This window comes from Tubulanus polymorphus, chromosome 8 (genome assembly GCF_964204645.1).
Source record: "Tubulanus polymorphus chromosome 8, tnTubPoly1.2, whole genome shotgun sequence".
NCBI classification, from domain to species: Eukaryota; Metazoa; Nemertea; class Palaeonemertea; order Tubulaniformes; family Tubulanidae; genus Tubulanus; species Tubulanus polymorphus.
The window spans coordinates 6480944-6502762 of NC_134032.1; the positions used below are offsets into that span (position 1 = coordinate 6480944).

The 21819-nt window shown below is 39.4% G+C and overlaps 1 long non-coding RNA gene across 1 annotated transcript; it reads left to right on the forward strand.

The window, feature by feature from the left end:
- The first annotated feature begins 17717 nt into the window (after window positions 1–17717).
- On the forward strand, window positions 17718–18343 carry LOC141910244 (uncharacterized). Its single transcript, XR_012619881.1, has 3 exons — window positions 17718–17884; window positions 17995–18090; window positions 18217–18343. It is a non-coding gene; the product is annotated as an uncharacterized LOC141910244 (long non-coding RNA).
- Window positions 18344–21819: the final 3476 nt, after the last annotated feature.

Here is a 21819-nt window from a genome sequence, read left to right on the forward strand (position 1 = left end):
AATGAAACATGTGGAACCGACGAAGGGGCCCAAAAGCGCTAAGTCATTTCCTGGAGTGACGTGATCCAAAAACGCCCTAACTGGAAAAGGCAGTCTCTCAATTTGGATGAAACCAAATCGGACAGGACAATTAAAATTTGGGAAGGCCACAGGTAGTGGTCTTGCTACGAAGCCCACGCGGTGAGCGTATTGTTATGAAATCTTGTTTTAAACCACCATGTACCACGAAGTAATAAGCATCGTTGTAAGCACTTGAAACAGCCATTAACCACTTGAAACTGTCAGATCAAACATCATACCGCATCCCCGCAAAGAGGGGTGGTTCAGCAAACCGGAGTTTTCATTAGCCTCTCTAGACTACCCCGCCAGTACGGGTAGCCGAGCAAACCGGAAAACTCATAATGAAAATTTTTTGGCACAAATGGATATCAAATTCCCCAAAACTAGACTGCTACAAAAATCTAAATCCTGAATTTACCATGACGCCATTCTTAATGGATCCTATACTACCAAAACTGTTTAGAACCAACATTTGTAAATTTAGGATAAGTAATCATCGTCTGCTGATAGAGCGAGGAAGATATACCAATTTACCAAGAGAGAATAGACTGTGTCAACAATGTAATGCCATTGAAGATGAGTTTCATTTTATAATAGAATGCTCTCGACTAAATGAAATAAGATATAACCTAAACAGAGCAGTGAGCTGTATATACCCAGATGCCCCAAATTGGGAGGACCAGACCAAATTCAAAAAACTTCTCACAGATAAGAAACTACATGGTCCTATTGGGGAATACATCTCTAAAGGCTTTGAAATCCTAGACTCTGATAATAATTAACACGAAACTGCTTTTATTCTTGTTATATTAATGTAAAATGTTTATGTTTTGTAAATACTATTTGTAAATATCACTCTGTGCATCTCGACCCGAAAGGGTGTAAGCAGTACAATAAAGAGTTTATTGAATTGAATTGAATTGAAATACAAACTTCGCTCAGTGCATAGTGCATAGTATATGGACTCATTCTTTTCGTTGTTTTGTAAGATGGAATATCTGGAGCTCGGAAATGTGAATTGACTCTGGTAAGTATCATTTAACGAATGCATATTATATAATTTGTAAATATAGGCCATAAAGCCTGAGTGACTCAGAATCGGATCAGCCATAATTAATGTTTAAAACGTTCCCATTACTTTTGTATTTGTTATAGAAACTATAGGTGACAATAATGTGAGCGCAGTGCAAAAGATCTTTTCCAATCTCGGACCTTTGGCGGAAAAAAATTAAGAAATGTACAAAGTCTGTACATTTGGCAATCGTGTCGCTTCAAAATAGCGAAATTGCGGAAACAGATTAGTTAATCTTGACTCATAGCCTTTACTGTGTGACTGTATTTTGATAGAAGATAAACATTTTCAATCTATATATTCACTGGTTTTCAGATGTGATGATAACAGCAGAGCTTCACGTATTACCAGGGATTCTGAGAGAGAATGCGAAAGAACTGAAAACCGTTTACAAGGTTCGTATTTTTTCTGAATCAAATTTCACTGTTAACTTTGTTTGTCTTTTCTGTTGACAAATGTATTTGGAACTGATGCATGTAATATTATAAAGTGTAGATTTACTCACAGAGTATGCATGATTGCAAAACATAATCGATTTTGTTACACCATTAATTGTTCTCAATATTATTTATATTTCAGGAAATATACGACCATCAGCTGGGTGCTGCGGTTGAAAGGTTACGATGGTGGCTGCGTGTTGGAACAAACTTATTTAAGAAGATGGCTTACAATTAATTGAAAGGGAAGAGATTCTCGATAAGTTGAGTGGCCTGCCTTATGTCGGACTTATACGTTTAGCATACCATCTTAAGCGTATATCAACAATGTAACTGGAGACAACCAGTTGCAAGGCACTTTTCGCCGTATGAGAGGAATCGGCTGGATACAATCAGTTGCTTGAATTTTTCGATACGCTAGCTTACGACGGGTAAGCGACGATCTATTTTCAGTGTCAGCCGCTTGTTGCCTCTTCTACGTTTGAGCAACTGGTCGAACTAGTCTTCTTCTTTTTGTTCTGAACAAAGGAATAATTGCCTGATCATGTACACATGGCCCTATAGGCTCGAAACTACAATAGCACGATAATAATTAGGCCCAAAGCATTACGTTACATTACGTTAGCATTACGTCACTATACTCTATGTTTTTATCCAACAAAAAATTTAACTGAATGTTTTGATAAAAGTTGAGCCGATAATACACACAATTTTCTTTTTTGAGTTGTATTAGAACTTTGAATTTACTAGTTTTTTTTTAAACTGCACAGTCTATCATGAAACGCATAGAGTTTGGAACAGTTAAATTGTTTTTTGAAGCATTAAATGTTCTTTCCCCCTGTCGTCTCACCATAAAACCTAGTCAATGTCTCAGACTAGCAAATCAAGTTATTCAGTCTCTCTACATATTATTATCACAAGTTAAAGGGGTTCGCCACACATTTTAAACGTACAACATTTTAGATTTTAAAGGACGAATTAAAATAAAGGTTCATTAATTCTAAAAATGTATCGTTATCGCACACGGTCACCAATTTTAGAATATTGTGATATATGATACATAGTTAATTGTTTTCATGGTTAACCCAATTCTAATTTCTAGTCAAAATGTTTTGTATTGGCCTGCACCACATAAAAAATAGGCTATATTCATCAGCTATACTAATCATTCTCTGTTGCAGTTCTATTAAATTCTTAATAAAGAAGTTTCCAGTTTCTAGGCGCCATTTTGTGGCGGTCCCTCGAGGTCCCCATTGTTGCGATAATTTGCGCTCATTTTTAAAACATAAGTTTAGATTGAATATCATATAGTTCTACAGTCCCTCGCTCGATGAAATCAATTTATACACCATTTTAAAGGAAATGAAATGCAGATATTTGCTGGCGATTCTTAGAATTTTTGAACGCAACAATTGAGAACAGTGACGATGTGAAACCAAGGACCGCATATCTTAACCGCGCGTAAAAGAAATCGCAATATTTATTAATTTCAAAACATCTAAGTATCTCTTAAAGCTATATTTCCTATTTTCACAGAGGTTAAAGAGGGTTATTTGCAGTTTAAGCCTGCGTTAAATTTTTTGAATATCTTTACTGACGACTGATCTGTACCCGCTTGAGTTTGAGATTACGCGCAAAAGGGGTCTCCCACTGCGCACCGCCATTTCACTGAACATTGAGATTTGTGAAAAGAAATCGCAAAAATAAGATTTTATACTGGTTTGTAATTATTAATATTGCTTCTGATGGTTATATATTACCTTTATTTTCGTATGGTTGAAAATGGACTTTGAGTGCTTTGATGAATTCGAGTTTTGGGAAATTAAAGGATTTCTTGTAAGAGTGGGGACTTTCCGTGTTGGTTGCAAATGTGGCCTAGTTGAGAACCTAATTTGCGTTTCAACCGAATGTACCACTCATGGTTGGACACTAGAAAACAAATCTAAGTTTTTATATATTTCTTAATATGTGGCGCAGCTGAAAGCTGGACGTTGACCCCCTAAAACAGAATATCAAATGGGGGACAGATATGAACCCCTTTAAATACTATATTGGAATTTTATGTCAGTAAGGTTTTCTGGTCGATGTTTTCCAGCAAGAAGGCTGAGATTCAGTAAATTCATCGTATGATCCCAGAATGAGGGATTACCAGAGAGGGATATGTGTTAAATATATCCTAAGCGTTTAAATTGACTGGCACATTTCACCATCGTAAAACGTTTGATTTCACCGAACACAAAATCGGCGCTAGGCTGGACGGGCTGTATACGACAATTCCTCAACTGCGCCGTTCAAACTTCAATAGCGGGACAAACAGGACCCCGAAACCAGCTAAACGAATTGCCCCCGCCAAAATACGGTTCAAACAAGATATGGATTATCATCTCAAAATATCCCCATGGAAAATGTGAAGAAATCAAATTGCATTTAAAGATTTCTTGTCGCAAATCTCAATGTTCAGTGAAATTGCAATGCGCAGTGGGAGGCCACTTTTGCGCGTAATCTCAAATTCAAGCGGGTACAGATCAGTCGTCAGGAAAGATATTCAAAAGATTTTAACGCATGCTTAAACTGCAAATAACCCTCTTTAACCTCTGTGAAAATAAGATATATAGCTTCAAGAGATACTTAGATATTTCAAAATTAATATATATTGCGGTTTCTTTTACGCACGGTTAAGATATGCGGTCCTTGGTTTCACATCGTCACTGTTCTCAATTGTTGCGTTCAAAAATTCCAAGAATCGCCAGCAAATATCTGCATTTCATTTCCTTTAAAATGGTGTATAAATTGATTTCGTCGAGCAAGGGGCTGCAGAACTATATGATATTCAATCTAAATTTATGTTTTAAAAATGAGCGCAAATCATCGCAACAATGGGGACCTCGAGGGACCGCCACAAAATGGCGCCTAGAAACTGGAAACTTCTTTATTGACAATTTAACCACTTAAGGGTTCTTGTCGTCAAGAACCCTAATGTCTCGAAGAACCCATTCAGCATTCCATATTACTGAAGAACCTTAAAGCCTCACCAATAACCCCAAGGTTCTTCGAAGATCCCCTGAAGAACCCTTTGTTCTAAGAGTGTAGACGGACGTGGGCTGTACTTATCGACAGCATTTAACTGATCAATGAATCTACGTTCTGCTAGTATGACAATTATCCCAAGACGGATTTACTTGAAACTGGTGTGAGAAAGGTACCTTAAGATAAGACCAGAGATCTTCGATTGGGAATCCCGTTCGCCCACCGCCCACCAGGGAGTGTATACTTTTGAAAATTCTTTCATCAAAAAGGACTATGTGATAGATATTTTTATCTTTTTGAGTTTTCAGCCCTGCGCGAGCACAGAAATTGTTCATATTTAGCCCGAAGTGTAAGCGAAGTGCAGGCGACCTCTCCTCACCTCTTTTGAGCGCTAATAAGAAACAAGTAACGGTTACTTGTTCCCGATTCGGTTTTACTTACTGGTTGCCGGTTTGACCTTTTTGTTTGGTTTTGGTAACAGCGCATCCCCTTGTAACGAATACCTAAAAAAACCTAACTGGTGACCTTTCATAACCTCTCTAAACCAGAATTCACCCTCGAAAAAGGAACAAGTAACCGTTACTTGTTCCAATTCGGCTTTACTTGTTCCCGTTTCGACTTGTTTACTTGTTACTGGTACCCATTTTGACTTTTTCGCCTCCAACTTCACTTAAACACCATACGTTAATCGATTCGGATGGTTTTAGTAACAGCGCATCCCTTATCGACCTCCAAAAAACCAACAGACGACCCCTCATAACATCTCTAGAGGGCTGCTGCTTATTGCCATGTCGGATTCGTTTCTTGTTACTTATTCGCAAAGTGGCGTGGGCATACCGTTTTCCTCAGTCCAGACATTTACGAACATCAGGACTGTGAGGCAAGATGCCTCGGGCCTTTTCTGTGTCGCTGTAGTAAATGACCGATCAAAAGCGGTGATATTCCTGGACACTGGTGCCTCCTACACCATCAATATAGGTCCAGTGTATGACTTAGTGCGACAGGTGTAGCCGCTACAAGAGGCCGATCGAAGGAATTGTGACAACAGCTACTACTGGCCTGAGAGTTGGAAGAGAATTTCATGTTTCCATGATTGTCAGCGAGGATTTGGCCCAAGACAGCTTGCTCGGAAGTGATTTCCTCGAGAAATATGGCTGCAACGTATAGATTACCGCAATGAACTGCTCCGCTTCGGAAGCCTCAGCGAGGTGCCTGTTCGGTAAGAGCCAAATCATTCCAGCTTGAACCGAAGTGGTAATAAGTGGGTACATGAAATGGAGTTATGCTCGAATTAATTCAACCTCAGGAATAATCAGCAGTTGTGGACAGAATAATTTCTACATTGGCAAAACGTTGGTGGTGCCTGAGGAAAACCAGATACATGTTTGGCTGGCTAACTTCTCGGATGAGGCTTGCAGATTCAACAGAGGCCAATAGAGACCCGACTATTCGGTCTATTCTGTCCCCTGCAGTCAGTTGACATCATGACTTTTGATGAACAGACTCAAAACCCCTCAACCCCATAAATCCAGCTGCAGGGTGGTGACAATGCTGAGTTCTCACAATTGAGAGAATTGAAAATCGAAGATCGAAATACACACATGAAAACACTGCTTGCTGTTATCGTACGAGAACACAGGGAGGTGGGAGTGTTCACTCCCACCTGCCTGGAGAACACAAGTCAGTATTTAAGATGGGAGACTTTGACCTTGGTCGAACAGATTCGCTTTAATTCGAGAGTGACAACGGTGACCACCCTCCGATAAAAAAAATTTACCTCCATCGGCTACCCCGTGGTAGAAGAGCTTTTGTCGAGGGAACGACCAAGGAGCTTTTAGAGCACAACTTAATCCGGTCACCCATCATCCCTTGGACAAGCCCGATAGTTCTAGCTAGCTGATGGTTCCCTCCGCTCATGCTGCGATTACCGCCGATTCAATGACGCGACAGACTAGGACGCCCACACGTTAGGTAGGATTGACAGTACCCTTGAGGCGCAACCTGGTTCTCGTCCCTCGATTTGACCAGCGGGTGCATTCACAACTGAAAACGACCTGTTTGAGTGGAATGTCATGCCGTTTGGAGTCTGTAATGAGACGTTATTCAGCAGACTGATGTCAATGGCACTGGACGATGTTGCTTGGAAAAGATGCCTCATCTGCCTCGATGATGTAGTGGTGTTTTGCCATGATTTACCAACCCACCTGACACGGCTACTAGAGGCATTTTGCTCTCAGAAAGCCGGCCTCAAGCTCAAACCGAGAAAGCTTGTTTTAGATGGTGCTGACACCTTTTTCCTAACGGGTTTGGCTATTTCAGATGAACAAGGATCATGTAGCAAATCATCGTTTCAGCTGCTACTGAATTTCCTATTCCATACTTTCAGATGTCGCCAGAACTCATAAATCTTATCCACTAATTTCTAAAACACTTCGATATTCTCATTTATTATTAGTTAGACTTAAATGTGGAAAAACTCCCAACCGATTTAAGATACCAAGCGATTAGCGCACTGAAATAATTTCTCAATCTTTCAATCTTATTGTACATGTAACCAATTAGTGAAACTATTTTTGTATCATTTATTGTAAACATATGTAACATTCATATTTCAATTCATGAGATTTTATAATAAAAAGGTTTATATGATATTAATTTAATGCGATCCTTATCATCAGTTTTTTTTTATCCACATGAGGATTAAGGGAGCAGTCAAACGTAACAGAGGATGGACAAACCATGAAAAGCTTGAGCACTCAAAAAATGAATGAGGAACCCTAAAAATAAATTACCTAAAATGGTTCCCCAAAGAACCCTGTCAAGAACCATTTGATAATATTGAAAGGGGTTCTTACAAGAGCCCATTATATGAAATGGTTCTTCAAAGAAGCTCTACCAGGGGTTCTTCAAGGAACCCTACAAAAAAGGTTCTTTGAAGGGGTTCTCCCTGGGAGGCAAGCCCAAGAACCCCTAAAGGTTCTAAGGTAGAACCCTTTGTTCTAAGAGTGTACACCGGCTATTTCAATCCGGGTTTTAATGTACGCAGGTTCGACGAAAACCCGCGTTCGCAGTGTAGCATCTACACGCTCAGCTTCGGTGGTACGAATCCACATCTGTAGTTCAAGTTCATGGTCAAATGTGGTCCCGAACGCTGCATTGAACACCGGTTTACTAGAGAATATGTATGGAAGCCCTGAGACAACACCTTGCATTCATGAGTTCCCCAGTTCATAACATCCAGAGTTTATGATATTTCGAGTTTATTTGGGCATGTACAACACTATGAAATTACGCGACATAAAGAATCCTATGATAAGGTTGTTAAATCCGTTTACGTCATGAATTTTCTACAAAAATGATGTCCCGCATCAACCAAGACTGGTTGACTGTGTCCAATTCTGCACTGGTAGTCAACTGAAGTCGACCGGCAACCAGTCTATCATCAGCCATCAGCTTTCTTGATGGTTTATAGAAAATAACGCGGGTCCAATATGCGGAGTGTGACCCTTCTTTTTTTCAAGAAGGGTTTCTAAAATCTGGGTTTTGCGGAAGACTCTGCATTGAACCCGTGTTTCGAGCGTAGTGGAGATGCGTAACCCAGGTAGAAGAAGCAAGTGTAGTAAGATATAGCTAGAAATACATCAGATCCGTTCACTGAAGATGATTACCTCATTCCATTCAGTCAGCAACGTAGGCTACATTAATATTATAGAAATGTGAGCGCAATTTCACACACGCACGCACACACGCAAATTAATGGCAAATTCAATCTGCTACAGCAAGCTCAGAAGGGCAGCATCACGAGGTCATAGAGGATGATCGAAATGTTTTTTGTTCTCCGCTCTAAACAGAATTTGAATTTTATGTTCCGTGTGCGCACATTCATTGCCATGGATTACCACTGACTTCATTGTAATGTCCACATGTACATACCTAATATCACTTGGCAATAGGCTAACTAGAAAATGAATCAAATCGGTCCGTTTTATGTTTTACCGACACTTACGTATGATGATTAACCTACGGGCAATTATCTAACTAGATAATTGCTCGTAGGATTAACGAAGATGAGGCCCTATAGGGCCTATGCGTTTGACTCGTTCGATGGATCTTGAAATTTTTTTATTAGTTAGACATACGAAATTGTAGCAATCTATCGATTGGATCGAAATATTTTATTCGAGTCCGACTTACTGTGTGATAAATATTTTTTATCTTTTCGAGTACAAAAATTGTTCATATTATCCCGAAGTGTAAGCACTTAACAACCGCAAACTCTTTGTTGGGAAGGAACGCTTAGATACCATTATTGATATCGTTTGACTTGAAAGAATTGGCTCAAGTCCATTATAGCATTAAATAGTTCCAGCAGAGACTTATCACATTGGACTGGTATTTGGAATTAATCCGCCAATATTGGACTGATTGAATCTTACGACATTACGCCATAGGACGTGCGGCTCAACTCCAGAACAGGTAAAAGTAGAGATCTATCAATCCTAAATGTCGGCCGATTCTACTCGTCGACAATGTCTACAACCCCGATTGTCGTCCGATTCTACTCGTCGACAATGTCTACAACCCCGATTGTCGTCCGATTCTACTCGTCGACAATGTCTGCAATCCTGATTGTCGACCGATTCTACTCGTCGACAATGTCTACAACCCCGATTGTCGACCGATTCTACTCGTCGACAATGTCTGCAATCCTGATTGTCGACCGATTTTACTCGTCGACAATGTCTACAATCATGTTTATACAATCTTATATAGAGTGGCTGGGATCGAGGGGCTGCGTGTGTGCGTGGATTACCCTTATATAGTGGCCGGGATCGAGGGGCTGCGTGTGTGCGTGGATTACCCTTATATAGTGGCCGGGATCGAGGGGCTGCGTGTGTGCGTGGATTACCCTTATATAGAGTGGCCGGGATCGAGGGGCTGCGTGTGTGCGTGGATCACCCTTATATATAGTGGCTGGGATCGAGGGGCTTTGAGGTGCGTGGATTACGCTTATATAGAGTGGCCGGGATCGAGGGGCTGCGTGTGTGCGTGGATTACCCTTATATAGTGGCCGGGATCGAGGGGCTGCGTGTGTGCGTGGATTACCCTTATATAGTGGCCGGGATCGAGGGGCTGCGCGTGTGCGTGGATTACCCTTATATAGAGTGGCCGGGATCGAGGGGCTGCGTGTGTGCGTCGATCACCCTTATATATCGTGGCTGGGATCGAGGGGCCGCGTGTGTGCGTAGATCACCCTTATATTAAGTGGATGGGATCGAGGGGTGGTGTGTGCGTGGATTACCCTTAATATATAGAGTGGCTGCTATCGAGGGGCTGCGTGTGTGCGTGGATGACCCTTTATAATGAGTGGCCGGGATCGAGGGGCTGCGTGTGTGCGTGGATCACCCTTATATAAAGTGGCTGGGAGCGAGGGGTGGTGTGTGCGTGGATTACCCTTATATAGAGTGGCTGCTATCGAGGGGCTGCGTGTGTGCGTGGATTACCCTTATAATGAGTGGCCGGGATCGAGGGGCTGCGTGTGTGCGTGGTTTACCCTTATATGATGTGGCTGGGATCGAGGGGCCGCGAGTGTGCGTGGATTGTGTGCGTGGATTACCCTTATATGATGTGGCTGGGATCGAGGGGTGGTGTGTGCGTGGATTACCCTTATATAGAGTGGCCGGGATCGAGGGGCTGCGTGTGCGTGGATTACCCTTATTTAAAGTGGCTGGGATCGAGGAGCTGCGTGCTTCCATCAGTTGATTTTCACAATCAGGATTGTAGACATTGTCGACGAGTAGAATCGATCGACAATCGGGGTTGTAGACATTGTCGACGAGTAGAATCGGTCGCAGCCGAATTACTCCTTTTCTATAAATGTATCTTTGAGCGGGGAACTATTCCACGCTATACTGGACTTGAAACAAAGAGGGGCTCAAGTCCAAAGAAGTTGTTACTGTACTAATTGTATCATCGGTGATTTGGGTGATGTATATCACTGTCTACTTGTTTGCTCTCGAAATACTGAGTCGAGAAGGCGTTTTATACCCGCGACAAATACTGGAAACTTCCGAACATTGTTATACTGTGAACTAATAAATTGTTAAGATGAAGTAATAACATCTAACCTTGTACAATTTCTCAAAAGCTGTGAATCATTGTTAAAAATTATTTTCTTTAAAGTTTGTACTGTAGTACAATTCTTTATTCGTAGAGCATTTTATCTTACATACTTTTTGTTTCGTCAACGCATTTTCATCAATGTGTACCCTTTGTTGAATGTGGTTGAAATTTCCACACCTCCTTACCGTATATCTCAGAACTGATGAGACTAATTTCGTTTTCTTTTGAAATCGGGCGAGTCGATTTTGGACTTCAGAATCTTGACAAACAAGGTACACGCCTAATATATTAACATCTACATGTAGCTGTAATATTTGTATAACAGGTCCATTGGACAGACACAAAATGTTAATTTGTGAGTTTAGGTCGAGTTTATCGTTTCGTTATTGCTAATCAATTACAATTCAAGGAGTTAAGATCAAACCTCGAATAGCGCACTGTTTTCCCAAGACTAACCCAATTGGATTGTTCACTACGGGACCATGGTATGGCCTTAGAAATGTTGCCCGCACGCCGTGAGCAGTCAGCAGGACTCGATTGAGCCGCATTGGTACCCAGCTCTAACAGAAAATGCAAAAGCACGATGCCTTATTCCACTGGGCTACTGAAGCGACTTCCGAAATTTTCAGAACTTCGATTACGAAAGGCTTTGTTTGTAAATTACTTTAAACTCGCATTACTTTACCCCTAGTTTGTCGTTTGACTTCTTTGTTTTCTTCATTTGTTTTTCAGTTTTTGTTGTTATAACTATTTTAAGCATAATCCTTTTTCTTTAATCTTAATCCTTTGTCTGATTCTTGTATAAATATTCTGTTATTTCATTTTGTTCTTAGTACGCCTGATGATGGTTAAGAGCATTTAGCCGAAACGTTGCTCGAAATATAATCATTTTAATATATTTCTTTTCATTTTTGGCTGAATTCATTGAGGGATTGCTCTCGTCATCATCATAAACGGATATTGTGTATCTTCTCGTCTCATAATCAATGATCCAAATAAAGAGGAGCGACAAATTCCCTATTTCATGATCGAGAAAATCAGTAGAAAAAAAGATATGAACTGTGGAACTGGACGTATCGGCCCCACTCCGCGCGGGTGCGCCACCGTGCGGGATTTACGCGAAGCAGCAAACACAAACATGGCCACTCTCTCAATTTTCAATGATAGAAATCGTGTGTGCATTTCAATTATTTCGGCTGTTAGGGTTTTAAGGCACAATATAAGTTGATGATGTGATATGGCGATGTTAATTAATGATAATTCCGCAGTGAAGCTAGTCACGAACGGTGCCGATTGAGTGTACAGCTGCCAAAAACACTGAAATGTGCGTAGTTGCGTAACTATTTGTAGTGAATTGCAGACGAAACATGAAGCCTTAACGGCCGTTTAAAAAAAAATTATACCAATCGCAATTGTAAAATAAAAATGAGATAGAACCTAAGTTAAAATTCTGGCCATTTCTAAAATGTTATTACTAATTTTTAGTCAGTGCGGAACGTTTAGTTTTCCAACAATAATGAGGGGTGGTAGGTAGTCATATGCTATTCAAGTCATCATTTATTACACGTTACTTCCGTGTTGTTGAAAATCTCGCGAGTCCTGGACCAAACCCCAATGAACAATGTGATCTGTGTGCTGGCCACAAATGCACACAGATCACACTACACTACCCATTACACACTCCAGTACCCACAGCTTTCATATATCCATCCAAATATTTAGAGTGTCTTTCTTCCTGGATTCGATTATTTCGAATGAATCGTTCAACAATACAAAGGGATTGAAATATCAAGTATTGAACGAAATAAGACATTTCGATTTGAACTTTTATTCACATTGACCGTTTGTACACTGTGATTTCTATAATGACTATAGCAATCAGAATAGATTACCGCCATGACCGGTAACTAGCTAGAACCATGCAGTTCGACAGCTGGGAGTAGAGAGTTTACCTCATCGAAAATGAAATGATTTTTATTCAAACAGTTACTCTTACTAACAAGTGTCGAACTGGAATCAGTACATAAAAAACTGTGCACAGCGTTTAAACTTTAATCCGCAGTTTTGGGCAAAAACCTTGACGCCCAAACTTTGTTGATTTCGGCGGCGGCGTTTTTCAGGCAGACTGCCGTACATTCGTTCTCGATTGCGAATGGCTTACCCACGCCGCACTGGTCTCCTAAAAATACAAGAAAAAGGAAATCGTAACATCAAATATGCGATGCGATGCGACGCAACGCGATCGGTTCGGCTCCGGGGCTCGTGATAATCAGAGGCAATTGGCTCCGTGACAAACAGAGTCAAGCCCGTAGCCAGGATTTTGAAAGGGACGTTCTTAAATTATAAAAAGGGCACTTTTGCATGTTTTGTATCTCAGGAAAGCGAGCATCATATGCTCAAAAACAGAGTTCTGGCTGGGTGCGAATTTAGAGAGGGTGGAACATATTTGATTGTGTTTGGATGGCGACCGCGAGCGCCGTAGGCGCGAAGCCCCACGAGGGGGGGGGGGTTTAGGGGTCCTGCCTCAAGAGAATTTCGAAAAATGGAAACGTTTAAGATGCATTTCTGGGCAAATTCTAGTGACTATTTCATACAAAAATGTCACTGAAAAAATGCTGGAGTCTCATCCTTCGTTTAAGGAGACTGTCTATATCTACTATTCGCAACCAACATCCCCCTCTGGGTACGGTCCTGTAAGTAACTCTGGATGTTTAATAGTTCAATTTGAAATGTTTGCTAACTACACTCGTCTTGGGTGTTATCCCGCGAATATTTTCGTCACAGCCTTTGTATCTATATCATCAACGTAATGTATGCGCATGAGGGCCAAGGGGGTTAACCCTTTCGAACGTCATTGAACATTGCATGTAGTCGTTTCACCGACGTAGTGTGAGCCTAGTGTCAGCCACATGTGTTCATGTAAACATTACAACAACGGATTGCCAGCTGAGTCGCCGGTAAACATCTCAAGTGGTGCCTCTAAACCTGTTACATTTACCAACCAAATAAATGACAAGGACAATCCCTATTTTAAGATCAAAAACCTGTTACATAGGCTAGAAATTACCAAAATCATGAAAGGCACTTTCTTAAAAAGGGGCGTTCGTTCGGCTACGGGCCTGAGAATTTATACTTAAAGTTTATTGCAAATGATATGACTTACGATAACAACCATGCAGATTTTCTTGCACCTTCGCCAGCGCTTGTTCATACGTGATTTCTTCGCTATTTTCGGCGACGATTTCTCGGGGCAACAAAACCATCGAGACAAACAAGAACGTAACACACCTAATAAAACTGAACCCGGTCTACAAAAAGAAACAAATACATTCAACGGAATAAGTAGAGGATACACTTGACGTCATTTCTTTTTAAAGACTGATTTGCTAAGAGTGTGAACGCGAATCGGTGCCGAAATTGAAAGGAAAGGCCTAGTGATGAAAATGGCTCGAGGTGGAACAAAAATAAGGCTTAAAATTGATACATTGTTTCTGAAAATGTGTGCTCAGCTAAAAGTTCAACCGGCCGGTTCACTAAATACCCTATAACTTTTTGAGTTTTGATATTCGTTTCTTACATACCATCGTAGTTCTATTCTGGGTAAGTTTCTCTCATGACGGTCTTCTCTGACTACGCAGCTGACTGTCTGTGCGGGACTTTATGTAGTTACTTACGGCGTGACATACAAATGCATGAAATGGACCGGGAAAACTATCATTTAGTATTTAAAGACTCACCGTACAGGTATTCTATTGGTGTGGTATTCAATTTGTAGCTCCAACAATGAAATAGCCCAACGTACAATACAGTTATTTTCCATCGCGTTTATAAAGTATAAGCCGACCTTCGCAGAGCTCTGTTGATTTTCAACCCCTGTGCCCTTTAAAAAGAAAATTTTAAAATTTGGGGGGGGGGGACGGGGCAATTTTTCCACTTAAATGAAAAAATGAAATAAAATTTGTCCCGAGAAATAATGCCCCTGAAATATTCCATAATGTAGAAGAAATGTCCCAGTCCATCAGTACTAATTAAGTAAGTTTCACATTAAAATAACACCAGAGAACAAACATGGTTATTGTGTAAATTGCGCACTAACCATAGAAAAAGAATTCATTGAGTGGCCATGAGCATTATAGGCCTAGAATTTTGGCACTAATTAATTTTGCCTACAGAGAACACGTGAACTCATTGCATGACACTTCAAATTCAAGAAAATTTAACAATTCAATCAAATGCGTATTAAAATCATCAATGGAGTAGATAATGAATAGTTATCAGGTAGTTATCAGGTATGCATAATTACTTAGATGATACGTCAAATATAAGAAGGTTTAAAATTTATAAAACAAACCAGCTAATCAAATGGAGATCTTAAACTTTTGCGTTCGCGAGTGTATGTGTGACTTTCTTAAGTCAGGTTGTGAAAATGTCATCGTGGCATGAAATAGGGGCCTGGGCATTGGGCCCCTTGGACCCACCCATGCCAGTTCATATTTATACAGACCTGATTAGAATAAGAGCAATATATATATAGGCATACTCGTGGTATAGTACCTGTCTTGACCTGTATATATTTTGAATATATTATTCGACCTACGTAGAATATGTAATTTTCTTTATTAAGCTTACAGTTATTTTATATATAACCCGATAATGATGCGGTACAGATCGACTCCACAGCTTTACCAAAACGTATTGGGCGTCGACAGAAGAACTGCAGCATTTTGATTTGAAACGCAGTCTCAAATGTTTTGTGACTTTCTCAAAATGTATCAAAAATTTAACTAGTTTTTAGTTCATAAGTCCTCAAATATTCATAAATGAACAGTTAAAAATTGTTGAAACATGTCGACTCTGCCGTAAAATCAACCTATTAACCGTCCGGAATGTGGGATAATGTCGGGCTTTAGAGAACATAATGCCCCCGAGGTCTTCACATTTACAGGAAAGATTACGTAAGTGATCCACGCGCAGCGCGCGATAGGCGCACAATAGAAATCTGAGCCGCTCGTTCTTTGAGTGTCACCAATTAAGAGGACCGCTATTGTGAAAATTGACCTTGTGCACAGATATAAATTACATCGTTTGCGCGGATATTGCGCGACGAGCATTGTTGGCGCGGTCGACGACAGATCAACCGGTATTAGTAAACCGCGCAAATTACCGTGCTCGGAATTTGCGCGGGATCTTGGCACGGTCGACGACAGACCAACCGGTATTAGTAAACCGCGCAAATTACCGTGCTCGGAACTTGCGCGGGATGTTGGCGCGGTCGACTACAGACCAACCGGTATTAGTAAACCGCGCAAATTACCGTGCTCGGAACTTGCGCGGGATGTTGGCGCGGTAGGCCAACCGGTATTAGTATACCGCGCGAATTACCGTGCTCGGAACTATTAGTAAACTGCGCGAATTAAACTGACGCGGTTGGTCAAATACGCGATAAATTAGTAATTATTATCATGTTAGACCTTAAGCTTATAAAATACGGCGCGGTCGCGGGAAAAATGACGATAAAATCCGAACAAGTCCATTATTCTTAATTTACCGGGTGATCAGTGTCCGTTATCATTAATTGACTAACTAGCGTTGACTTACTAATTTTAAGTGACTTACTAGGCCGGGGTTTACGGTCCGATAATTTTAAGGGTTTATAAGGTCCGTTATCATTAATTGACTAACTAGTGGTTTAAGGTCCGATAATTTTAAGTGACTTACTAGGCCGGCGTTTACGGGCCGATAATTTTAATGGTTTATAAGGTTTTATTGATAATTGACTAACTAGTAGCTTTAAGTCCGATTATGGTGAATAATATTAATTGCTAGTAGATAATTAGTCTAAGAACACCAAATAAATAGCTAGGCGATTTATTATCTCATTCAAATCCGTTTTATTCATCGTACAGTTCAGTTTCATCTACAATAGTTTCATCCGTTTTCCTGTATATCATTATGCATGCAGCAGAGAGAAATGCATGGTTAGCCGTCGAACGAGCTTTGGACCGATATAAAACTGTGTCGGGGAATGATTGCGTAGCAACGGCCATGTATTTTGACAGGAGTGAGGAAAAATGTCTGATGGTAGTGCATGGCACTCCAAAATTTAAGGATTTGATAAAAAAACATGGAATTCACCAGCGAGAAAGGGCAAGTCACATCAGTAGAAGAAAGTGAATCGAAAAAGACATTACCCAATATTACGGAAAAATATGGGAAGCGTCTAAGTCAACTCTCAACCGACGAGGCCAGAGGGCTACTTTCGTCGTTGGTATATTTTAGCCGCCAAATCGACGGAATGAGCAAGGAAGTTAACCCCAAGTGGGGTAAAGAAGAAGCTAGGGTACCGTGGTGGCCATCGGAGTGGCCTTGGTCAAATCCGAAATCTGATGTCAGACCGAAAACGGCAAGACGGACAAAGTGGGCCGATGCTGTAAGAGAAGCCTGCCGCGCGGCTTATAATCATCACAATCTGGTCCATCTTACTGGTAAGTAAAAAATATTATATTTCATCTTTTACGTAGGCTATCTTCTTATGAAAATTACATAATGTGCCGAGTAATTTTCATAACTTTCAAAGCCCGATTAAACACGAAAAACGCGCGCGACCGTTTTGCCGTTTCAATTTAAGTAGACCTACCCAGAAATATTTATTTCTAGGAAAATTAATTCAATATCTACGACTGTATTTTTTTTGTCATTTTTCTATGGGCGTAATAGAAAACTTAGGTGTCTCGTACCTATGCTTGTCAAATGACAAGAAAATTCAAAACCCAATCAATGAATCTAACTAAAGTGCCGCCAGACATAATTTCTTGAAAAATTTATTCATTCTAACGTCGGAATTTTGTATATTTTTGTTTTTAAAATTTGCTTCTTATTTAAATTTAAGGCGATACGACAGAGTTAGGCCTGCCAGTAATTCCAGCATCAGTAGTACGTCCAACACCAGCACCACGTCCCCGAGTAATCTCAGCTGTACCTACTGCAGAAACTTCAGCACCAGTAATAGTGCAGCCAATACCAGCGCCAGTAATAGTACAGCCAATACCAGCACCAAGAAAACAGGGCCCATTTGATTCTGCAGAAGTTGAGCAACAGTTGTTGGATTTTGTAGACAATGGATCAGTGGGAGAAGTAGTAAGCTTCGACTGCTCTGCACTTGAAGGTATTATTGAATTAAGATAAAGTAATATTGAATTGTGATCATTGAGTGTTGTATAGATTCATGTGCATTCCTTTCCAAATTTTGTTATTTTCCATATATTTGTATTTTAGAAGCGTTCCATTCAACTGCAATGACTAACCAGCTCCAGACAAGCAACAGTGATGTGTCGACTGCAGTGTCTCAGTCTGTGGAAAATGTACCAGAAGGTAAATATAGTCAACTTTATAAGCAGGGGCTTGAGAGAGTTCTATAATACCGTGGTGTCATCATTGCCCAGAATAGGATTTTGCTTAAAATAAGCTTTTTGTGAAAAATATTTATATGTTTTTCAGAAATAAGATGCAGTAGCAGAAAGAGAAAGCTGACAGAGAAGATGTCATCATACCAAATTAAAAGAAAATGAGAATTCTGTTGTTATTATAATGTAAATTTTTTCAAAATAAAATATTTGAAGTAACGTACATAAATTTCCTTCCTTCGGTAATTGTAGACTTGTTGACATGTGATCACCACTTAAAGGACTCAAATGACAACACAGTAGCAGAATATAGAGAAAATGCTAGACCAGCAGAGCACTTTAATCCTGTGATCTACCAATAAGTCATTAATTTTATAACATCACTGCAAATTTATTTCCTTTTAACAATTAAGTAATACAGCTCATAATCCTGAAGTGTTAGAGCATATAATCCACTTGACACATTTAAGATAGTTTTTTACCACGGTTCTTGATTGCCAGAAACAATGCAATGTGGCGTATGAAGTTTTCCTGAGACATATATGCTAGCTGAGATTTCAACTTTATTAATCCAGCATTAGCTTGTTCATTCAATTGGGAAATAATACTTCTGATGTCATGGTTGGTATGATAAGTATCCACACAGTATGCTTTTGAACAACTGAAAAGAAAACATACATAAACATATAACAACAATTGGCAGTTGAACAATGTTATAATTGTAGGGCAAGAAATGTTTTGAATGTATTGATCCACAGCTAGATTTTCGTAGTAACTGAAAATGTTTCGTAGTATTTAGAAATGTTCTTAATGTTGTTTCCGTATGCGTGGGGGTTACGTTAAAGCCGTCAGACAAGAACGTACTAGTAGTAAGAATTACGAAAGTTCTTGTTTGATGCTTTCATCTACCAACGCAAACCATAAATCAGTCTATAAACAACAATTCTTTCTCGGTTCTTCTGCTTGAGATCTGGCAAACATTCAGAAAATCTTTATTTAAAACTTTTAAATAGTTGGAACCATATTTGGTTGGGTCGGAACAATGTGTATTTATAATGAGGGTCGTGAAGGGATCACGCTGATACTTGATGATATTCCCAGCTACTTTCCGTAAAAGGAAAAACCGGAAGTTTAGGAAGATGTGGTTGTTTTGCTTATCCTGTATTAAAATAGAATTAGTTAAATTGTAGATAAAATAATTAGTATAAGTATTTCAAATAATTTAAGAATTGATAATCAATCACAATGTATTCCGAATCGTAGTTAATTATAATAATTAAAAAAGAAACAATGAATTTGTACTGTAATTAGAAAAGAAAACAAAGTTTTGAAAAGATATTTAATTTGAGTAATCTAGATGTTGTTTAAGAACAAATTGTTAATAACCGCTAATGTTTTGGAAAAATTAATTTGTGTTAAATGTTAAAACTAGCTGTCTGAAGTTTCTGTTGTCTGTATGCGCTCGTTGGTAATTCACAGACAATAGCTGCTCTCTCAACAACGACTAGCAAGGAGTGAATAAATCACAACGCGTCATGACAGGAGGGTTGGAAGGAAAAAGTTAGTTTAGCAAATCAGTTTTGAAAATAATTTTAGATCAGCGAATCATTAAGGCCAAATTCTATATGACCAAAACAGTCATGACAGTAAGGTTGCTGCTCCTTGCCAAAAGTCGAGTGGGAGAGTCGGTATTTTAAGAATGCCGATTCTTTCTATAAAAGGGACCCGCATCTTGAGAGAGAGTCAATCGGGAGAATCTGTACCTTAGTAAGACGAGTGTCGACAGCAGGACAGGAGAAGCTTCGGAACGATAGGGATTCATATAATAGGGATTAGGGAAATCATTCTCAGGTTCAAGGTAAATAAAATATATTATCTTCAATATCATCATCCGGTATTTCAGTTTATTCATTCGGATTTGTGCACGGACACGTTCTCTCGCCAGGGCCTTACTCAAGTATTTTATAGATAACGATTAAAGAGAGGATTGTGACCGGTGTATCAGTATGTTTGATACATGCAGAAAATGTTGTTGCCTTAAAAGGCATACGGGCGTATTTTTTAGCAAATCGTCCAAAGCATAATAAAATAAATTAAATGAAGTAAAAGGAGGCTTAATTACCCGGTATGGTTCTTCCAGTGCATTCGATCTATTCAAAACATCGTGTTCATGAAAAACACAGGCTCCCTGAAAAATAGATTTCATAAATAGATTTCATAAATAAATTTCATCCACCCCGACTGAGCGCTACTGTACGGAACTCAAATGACGAATGACGTTCGTCAACAGCACTGAACTAATAAATCAACATTAGTATACCTGTTGAGACAGTAATTATCAAGTTTGCAGCAATTATCGTATACAATAAGTTCTGGTGCTCTTTGAAATCTATTCCTGAATATTTGAAATGGTTGTTTTGGTGACTCATGATTTTTCATGACCTACAAATATGATAAAATAACTAAGTTAACTAAGTTAACACCCAGTTAAATTCACAATTCATTTTGATTCAAAATTTCGGATTAAGCAAAGACAGAAATTGTACTTACTTGAAATCCATAGCAAATCCCATGATTGCAAAAAATTGTAAATACACTAGGCGTCAACACCCTGTGTGAGTTTGACAGCTTGTGACAAACATCATCACCATCTCTGCACTTGTTGATTTTTTTGTTTTTTCGGTCAGCATTATAATTAGCATCACTAAAAATAACAATTTTAATAAATCTGTAATCACCTGCAAATTCTTTTCAAACAGTTATTTTGTGTACAAAATTTGTATTCGCCTGGATTAATGTCGGAAGGATATAGAGGGTTGCAGCTATGAAATTTTGGTAAAGTTGGAAAGAAACCAAAACTTTTGAAAAGTTCTTCTTCAACCACACCTTGTCTGATTCCGACAGCTCCATCATTATTCACAGACAACTGAAATAATGAGATTTTTAAAAATCCTAAAAATTGTTTGATAAAATCTTAGTAATAGTTGGCATTAACGTATTTAAAATCATTAGCATAAACATAATATAACAAACCTTGTAGCAAAGTTTTGAACGGGATACAATATCTCGTCGGAAGTTTCTCTCTGTATCTGTCATACTTCTTCTACAGGTTACAACATATTCCATTACAATAGGCATGGCATTTAACAGTTTATTCACAGCATCTTGGTTTGATGATTCGAAGAATTGTGGATCATGAAGAGCGAGAAGTAAAAGATCCGTAATGAAATCGAAATTTGATGACTGTATTACACTGTAACACACTGGACTACTGGTGGATAATGCACGGAACAGTCTCCTTTCCACCGGTTTGGCATTCATAGCATTATTCTGTTCGACTAGACTTTTCAGATTAGCTTAATGTGGTTGCGATAATAGTTTCTTGAGTTCAACTTTCTGAGCAGACGTTAACGGTATAGGTTCTCTTGGTAACTGATGACTGCTAGGTGACTTATGATGGGCTTCAATACCACCAGCATACTGTCTTAACAATTTACGACAACGGACACTCAGAATAATTACCCTATCTTTATGGTCAGTTCCATAAACAACTGTTGAGTTATGTTCTCAATTTACTCATCTTAGTGTGAGAGATTGTTTATTGTTTATATACCGGGTGGATGCTGCATGTAACCAAGACACACATCTGTTTGTAATTATTCTTGCATCTCTTTGTATTGTGGTTAAATAAAGATTA